Source organism: Gymnoscopelus braueri, assembly GCF_963280865.1.
Source record: "Gymnoscopelus braueri genome assembly, chromosome: 2".
NCBI lineage: Eukaryota > Metazoa > Chordata > Actinopteri > Myctophiformes > Myctophidae > Gymnoscopelus > Gymnoscopelus braueri.
The window spans coordinates 30,359,805-30,368,738 of record NC_137604.1 but is presented as its reverse complement, the minus strand read 5'-3'; positions in this window follow the sequence as shown (position 1 = coordinate 30,368,738).

Below are 8,934 nucleotides of genomic sequence, written 5' to 3'. Positions count from 1 at the left end.
AAGATATATGTCTCTATCTAATCTTTTGTCTGTGTATACAATTTGTTTGTTTGTATATTAGTGATTGCATCTTGGTACTGCAAGTTTCATCCAACATTAGTTCCATTCTTGCCAAAGAATGTAACCTTCATAACTGTACATCAACAGCGGCACGGCTCTGTACACAAGGATTGGTTGATAGCACATGATCAGCGCAGTGGCATCCGTGCAAACAGAATTAGTCATTTAACCAGGCAAAGTCTGACTTCAGTTTGTAAAGCATCTGTGATAAATATGAGCTGGGCTGGCTCCCTGACATTTTAGATACTATTCTGGTTCTCTACTGTTTGCCTACACTTTCAAAGATAAATTGCTGCTGTGTGGGGTTTGAGTCGTACTAATACATAACAGTTCATTACCCCAATCTGTACATCCCTTGACTGAGTTTTAAAACACATTTTACAATTTGATTGTAACATGTTAACTTGACTTTGTGAGATTGGTGCATTGTAGAGAACCGCAAGTAAAAAAATGTGTGTGCAAAAAACTAAAGATAAAAAAACAAAAACAAACTAGGAACAGTTTAGGGGATAAAGACTAAGATCTAAACAGTTACAATGATATAACAAGTGTGTGTGTGTGTGTGTGTGTGTGTGTGAGAGAGAGAGAGAGAGAGAGAGAGAGAAAACCATTTGATTCGTTATGTAAAAGCAAATGTCTGGCTTTTCACACTAGATCTAACAAGTACAGTACCAACAAGTATACAAAAAGGAGCATACAAAACCTTTCCAAACGACTTATTGGAAGTATAGAATCCAATGACTATATTACATAATTTAAAGATGGTCGATATGGTCAAATTACTATCCACAAAACATCTATTTTATAGTCAGACATTACATTTTATGGTCAGACATCTACAGTCATTTTGCACAATGGCTAGGCTGAATGTCCCTCCGGAAATAGGAAGATCTATGTCTATCTAATCTTTGGTCTATTTATACAATTTGTTTCTTTGTATATTAGTGATTGCATCTTGGTACTGCAAGTTTCTTCCAACTTTAGTCCCATTGTTGCCAAAGAATGTAACCTTCATAACTACACATCAACAGCTGCACGCACTGCTCTGTACACAAGGATTGGTTGATCGCTACCTGATCATGCTGTCGCTGCATGCAGTCAGTCACGCATGAAGCACGTCACAGGGTGGGGGCAAGAATGAAAGGAAGGGAGGAGTTGGTATTGTTTTGAGAATGCTGTATATCTCCTTTGCGGAAAGCAGATGAACAGGATGCTTGGCTTACTAGCTGTCCCAGAGGCAGCTATTGCCCCGGGGCAAATATGACGATTGCATAGTGAGTGCTGTGAGTATGTCTAGGTGTGGTTCAGGCCTCTTATTTGTTCACGCCGGCATAAGGAAGCAGGCTCTCCCCAGTCACTTGAATTTACCATATTTCTAAAAACAAATGAGTCACCTATTAAAAGCATGAGTCATTGCGTGAAGTCTCATTTTTTAATTTGTTTAATTGGTTACTGTGGTGCTCAAAGTGATGTCTCATGACTCTGCTGATCTGCAAAGCATGTGACGGCAATGTGAATTTTATTTATTTTTATTTTTATTTCTCTGGCACATCCATGCACTGTTTTACCATACAATTAATTAAAGCCTCATTTTTTTAATGAATACAATTTAATTTTGTCCAATCTGTATGGTAGAGTATGTTAATACAATATAACTTATACATTTGGGGTGGTTGTATTTTGTCTCCCTGCTCTTCTATTGAGACATTTAGATCGTTTCAAAGGTCATGTCTCATCTAGACATCTAGATGTCTAGATGAGATCTAGATGAGATCATCTAGATCTGACACAATTTTATTTATCCCCTGAGGAAGCAGGCCGGCTCTATTAGCTCAATGGTAAAGAAAAAAGTCAGCCCTTGAAGCAGGAAACCAAGTTCAAATCCGGGGTAGAAGAAATTAAACAATTTATATTTAATTCCCATCATCTTAGCATTAGATCATGCAGTCTAGTAATGGACACACGATCGCTTAAAACATCTGACTGTTCATTCTTTGTTATCTCAATTATTTTGATTTTATGTTACACTCGTCCTCTTAATTCTCCTTGGGATGATGGGAATAATATAACCATTTATGGAAGAAATAATACATTCACTTGGTTTAATTGGTCACCAGTTTTTCTTTTTTCTTCACAAAATGGTTACAGGGATCTGATAAGGCAGTGGTTCTCAACCTTTCCAGGCCTTGACCCCCCAAAATAATCATATTTGAACTGGGGACCCCCCACCCTAACAAGCACATGGAATTGTACGAGTTGAAGCATTACATTTAGTTTGGCTCGGTTCCACAGATAAATATTGTGAAAATAGCAGATCTACAAGCTTGTAAATCAGCTATTTCCAAAAATGTTCTTATATTATTTGACAATTTGGCCAATGTTTGACCAGTTTTTATAGTATAGTTTGTTGATTACTTTTGATTTCTTTTTTTTATAAAAAAAAATCTTAAAAGTAAAAAATAAATAAATAATCATGTGGGGACACCCAGGTTGAGAACAACTGGGATAAGGCACCAGTGGGTCAGAGTGCAGAGTAATTTAACCATGGAAAGCCTGACTTCAGTATGTAAAGCTGATAAGTATGAGCTGGCTCGCTGACAGTTTAAATACTATTCCGGTAGGATTCTCTACTGTTAGCCCACATTTCAAAGTGTAGTAGCTGCTGTATGGATTTGGAGTGGCACTAATAAATAAGAGTAGGCTACATTACCATGATCCTCGCGTCCCTTGACTGGGTACCTGTGAGTTTCAAAACTAATTTAACAATTTTAGTTGATTAAAAGCAAGACTGGATCTAGCCTCATTATACAGATAACTTTTTTTTTTTTTTTTTTTTTAAGATATTTTTGGCGGCTTTTTCTGCCTTTATTGATAGGAAAGTAGGCTGACAGGAAATGGGGAGAGAGATGGGGGGTGACACACAGCAAAGGTCGTCGGGATCGGGAGTCGAACCCGCGACATGCTGTCAAGCTGGATTACCAGCGTATGTGGTATGCGCCTGGACAGCTAGGCCAGCAGGCAACATAACCATTTTAACTTGACTTTGTGAGATTGGTGCATTGTAGAGAGACATGTTTGCCAAAAACAAAAGATCAAAAATAATGAACAAACTAGGTACAATTTAGGGGCTAAAAACTAAGATTTAAACCACTTACAATGGTAAAACAACTAAAGTCTAAAATGGTTAGGTATTAGGTGAGGGAGGCACTCGTAAATATTTTGTTTATGAGAGCGGTTTTGAAAGAATTTGGTGAAGAGGTTGGAGGCTGCTTTGATGTGGGTTGAAAGTGAGTTCCGCAGAGAAGGGGCGGCAACTGAAAAGGCACTTTAGACATGGATGAATAAATATGAATTCACATACACTCCATATTGCACTTGTGTGGATTATATCCACACAAGGTAATTGTAGCGAAACATGAGGTAATAGCAAAAGCAATTTTTGGTGGTGCGGGGCTGTTGATTTGATGGGGGGAGGGGGCTTGTTAGTGAGGGAGAACGAGTTCAAGTGGCACAGGTTTAGGTTTACAATTACGTGCCGCGTGGGAGTGTACCGTAACGCCTTCTCTGTCATTCACACTCATTGTACGCAGCCTGCATCTCCTCCCTCCTCAGTCTGCACAGCATCTATCTGTCTGTCCCATCTGTGTGTTTCCCCGCTTTCGCTCACTTCAGGGACATGCCATACCAGTTGAAGCCAGCTTATGTTATGGAATGTCCTACCAAATGTACAGTACCTTCCAAATAGTTTTTGTGTCATGTACCACATTGTTTTTTATGGATAATGCAAATGTACTCAATGAGCCAAGATCGTATGAGCATGTTTAGGGGGCAATGGCCTCCCACCTAAGTATGTCGGCTGTCATCTTAACTGGAAAGCTTTCTGTATAGCTGCTAGCTGGAAAACATGTTTATTTTGCTGACTCAAAAGTTAAGGGGTGGTCATAAATGGAAATTGACAATAAGTCGCCATGCAAAAAGTTATTGTATTATTAAATATTTGTATTTTAAGGCATACATTATGCAATATGCAGTGGTGGAAAAAGTACTCACATTTCTTACTTAAAAATACTCTGTTACAAGTAAAAGTCTGGAATAAAAAATTTACTTACTTTAATAAAAGTACAAAAGTATTGGTATCAAAATTTACTTGTCTCTGGGATGTAGTGGAGTAGAAGTAAAAGTACTGAAAATGGAAATACTCCAGTAAAGTAAAAATATCTCAAAATATTACCCAAGTACAGTACTTTAGTAAATGTACTTAGTTACTTTACACCACTGGCAATATGCAAATCAGGACTCAGAGAATGTGAGAAATGTCACTGTCACATAACATGGCTATAGGCGATATTCATATAATATATTTAAATATAATATATTTACTGTACATTTACATATTATGTAAATGTACAGTAAATATATTATATTTACTGTACATTTACAGTATATTAATTGAAAGACATACAGTAGGCTGTGTACATTTGTTCACTCATTCACTCCTTCAGAGATCCAGTGCAGATGTTATGTATGTGACAACTGTTATGTACATTTGATTTATTGTCACCTCACAAGTTTACCGGTGTAAAAGAGTGGGTGACATTCTTTGTGGTAAAAACTCCCAACATATTCAGTTTCATGAAAGGCAGGGGCGTCACTACCGTCACGCAGACAACGCGGTTGCGTTGGGGCCCATGACGTTTGGGGCCCCTCCCCACCCTAAAAAAAAAGTATTACAAAATAAACCTGGGTGGGCCCCTTAACATTGTAATTGTTAACCAAGGTTGATTTTATGTCGCAACATAATATCTCAAATTCGGACCATGACTGTCACGTTAATTTTATGGGAGGAGGGGATGACCGTTATATAGATGTTTGACTTTTATGGCCATTTTCTGTGTTTTTCCTTCATTCAGTAGTGTTTGGTTGTTTACAAAACCGTTGTTTATGTACCCGAAATCCGTCACAAACCCGCGAAGAAACCACTAATAACCACAACATTTTCGCGCGCACGCGCTTCGCAGTCCGGGCATTTCTGTCCGTGGCATTTCTTCCTGGGACAAGTGGGAATCTACGTGGAAAATTTCCCAGAAATCGCATGCTGCGTTCATGATTTGAGGCATTTTGTTCAAAACGAACCAATCCTGCAAACTTTGGAAGCCAATTTTAGCCAATCAGGATGGAATATAAAAAGTCGGACAGAGCCGTGTTGATCACAGAGATACTGTGTACCGATTTGCGTGTTTTTTGAACAAAATCTGTTGGAGTAATATATGGTGGCGCTATGACAGGCTGATCTGAAAAATGTGGGGCAGAGGTTCTGCTGTGGCATCCAGGGAGTGTGTGTGCGCAGATGGTGGCGGATGGTGGCGGAGATTAGCTGCTCGCAGACAGAAGGACGGACGGACACACGGACACATGGACGGACGGACGGACAGACAGGTGGAAAAACATACTCTCTCGCCATGCCTTTCGGCCTGGCGGAGACAATAACATGAGGCAGTTAACCACCCTACTGTACTTGTTTTACCAGGGTCCCCACATTTATTCCCTCTACACCAAATGTGTTAGCCGAAAACAGCTGATCTACAAGCTCACAGTGCGTCACAATTGTGAGTTTGTAGATCTGCATTTTCTTTGCTGAATGTTCGCCGGACTCTAGGGTTCACGTGGTTAAAATAGCAGCAGATATAGCAACTGCCTCTTGTGTGGGGTTAGAATAGCAATACAAAGAGGCAGAAATGCTGCTAGTGTGGAGAAACAGGTATCACAGCAGCAGCATAGAGTCAGTCTCGTGAAGGTGAGAGCTCAGTTAAAAGCACATAATTATGTAACATGTCGGTGTTACATAAGTGACGCTGCCAGTGCAGCAGCATCGGGGCGCACCGCTGGTCTGTGTCATCAGGACTGCATGGCGACAGGGCTCAGTGCTTGTCCAACTGCCCGATGTTTGCCAAGTGGAAGCTATTTCCTAGTCTGGTAGAGTGGCTTTTGATAGTATTTTCTTTAGTTGTCCAAACACTCCATCAATGTTTACATTGTTGTGATTGGCCTAGTGACAGAACACTGCCTTGCTACTAGTAATCAGGAGGTTAACACAACATTGTGGCAACATTTTGAGAAGTTGAACGGCAATACATTTGTTTGTAAAACGCAGCTATACTGTTTTCAGATAACACTAATGGGAATTTGAATAAAATCAATATTAAAGGTAGGGTAAGTGATTTGCAATTATTCAAATAATTGCAAAATGGGTCTATATTCTGATAGTACTCATTGCTAATGCTATAGTGTTTGTTCATGTCTCTCCTGCTCTTTATTAAACAGAAAATGCATTTTCAGTGCTCTCTCCTGATTGGCTTAAATGTTGTCACCTACCTGAAAATGTACTATATTCTCTTTACTAAAGAGCTGGAGAGACCCATGTGACCGAACAAACGCTCTGTAGCAATGATTACTATCAGAATATAGTACTTTAACCTTTTTTAGGTAATAACCAGGTAAGTACCAGGTAACTACCAGGTAATAAGTACTATAATATTACTCATGTCACAGCCCTTGATCAAGAGAGTGGCCTTAGAGCTGGAACTGAGCCCTGAGCACTGTTCATAGCCATTTAAGCTATAAATAGGCTAAGTTTGAACTCGTGAGGTGGTGCAACTGGCTCCACTGGCCAGTAATTGGGATGGGTCAAGTGCAGAGGACAATCCCCTCAGGGATTACTACTTAACATACCTTGTGGAATATCGTAGCCGAGAAATAGCAACAACTATTAGATAAATGTACTGATTTTAATATAGCAAGACACAAGGCACAACATGCTGTATAATAAAACCACGATAAGTTTATAATATAATAAATATACATAATATTAATAATAATAATAATTCAATAATATAACCAGCATAAGGTTTATGATGGAATTGTGGAGGGCCCTAACATCCTTCAAGATGATTTGTACTAATTTATTTATTTACTTTCCTGTAAACATCAGCAATTGACACAAATATGTAATAATTGTACTTGTATTGAGCTTTTCACCTGCATATCAGGGATCTTTCGGTATTTTAGTCATGATAAGATATTATTCAAGATAGTATATTCATATTATTATTTAAGAAAAGGAACAGTGTTTTTCTACTTATTTTATTGCACATGAGCACATTTGTTGAGAGTTATTTAGTTGAATTCAATGGAAAAATGCACATTTCCACTGCAGACCCTTCACATCATCTTATGCAATAAGATGTGCTCATCAGCTTTTTTTCTCAGAAATGACGCAACTAACATGAGGACATAAGTAAAAGGTTGTAAGTAAAGCCCACAGATTAAGCAAGGAATGTTTACCATAAAGGGCCTGTTGACAATGTGCTAAGGAATATATACCTTGTAAATTACCTCTCTCTTCATCATACCTTCAATACCATTGTATATATATTGTCATGGGAGCTCGGAGCAGCACAATTACATTTATTTTGGCATGAGAGCACATTAAATGGATATTTTGAAATTGAAACGTCCACATACTGCAGACTCTAGATATCATTATGTATTAAATGACTCAGCTAACCACTGACATATGGTTGGATTGTCCCTGCCACATACTTTCAGTTGTGTCAAATGACTTGTCTTAAATGTCATTTACACAAGTTCAGAAAGAAAAGAAAAGAAAGAAAAACATTTCACTAGAGCACTGGCTCACATCCACTTCCATCGTTTTGTCAAGTAGTCAGGCTGTCACGATCATTTTACTTGACGACTGCGATTAACAATTAAGTAATTAATTGTGTTAGGGTTATGGTTTATGTAAATACAATTTGTATTTGTTTTTATTTAATTTTATTTGTGTTGGGGCTTACTTTATCAAGATACATGTATGAATGTATTTTTTTTTATTAACTTGAGCTAGTGTTATGTTAATATTTTAATGTATGAACTTTTCATCTTTGAGGCACAAAGAGGTGGTAATAATACACATTCTAAGCATAATACAGATATTCTAAGCATGATGCACATACCAATGGGCATGGTGATACTGCAGTACACTATTCAGGATGTTACTGTTGCAAATCTATTTCAGTTGTAAGTCATGGTACACATTCCTGTTTGTGACGAATGAACGAGGGTGGGTGGCTGGGGGGGGGCAGAGTAAATAACAAAGCACTTATCGGAGCATGGTATCTGTCAATGCACTCTGTACAGAAGAAACTATTTTCTAAAATTAGCTTTGGTGGCTTTGTTAGTCTTTTCCATATATTTTGGTGACGTACGGTGACATGTACTTGTACATATTCACGTCACCCTACTAATGGTTACAGGAATATGTACACATATTCACGACAGCCCACCAACCATCTTGGAGGCTGAAGCGCTGTGCGCAGAGCCTTCAAACGGGTGAGCGCCCGTAATGCCACGGGCCCTGACGGCATCCCAGGCCGCGTCCTCAAAGCATGTGCGGACCAGCTGGCAGGAGTGTTTATGGATATTTTCAACCTCTCCCTCTCTCGGTCTGAAGCTCCCACAGGCCTCGAGATGTCCATCATTTTGGCAGTATCCAAGCACTCCCATGGTATCACTTCTGAATGACTGAAGACCTGTCGCCCTCACCTCTATTGTCAGTGAATGCTACATGCCTTACAAATGGCAATTTGTATTTAATCAAAACAGATCCACCCACAACGCAATTGCCATGGCTCAGCATTCAACACAGTAGTTGCTCCGAAGCTCGACACAAATCTTAGGAGACCCAGGCGTGCACCCAACCATGTGCAGCTGGATACCGGACTTCCTGACGAGCCGCCGGCCAGTGGTGACAATGTGTAACATTACTTCAGACCCTCTGACCCTCAACACACGAGCCCCCCAGGGCTGCCTGCTGAG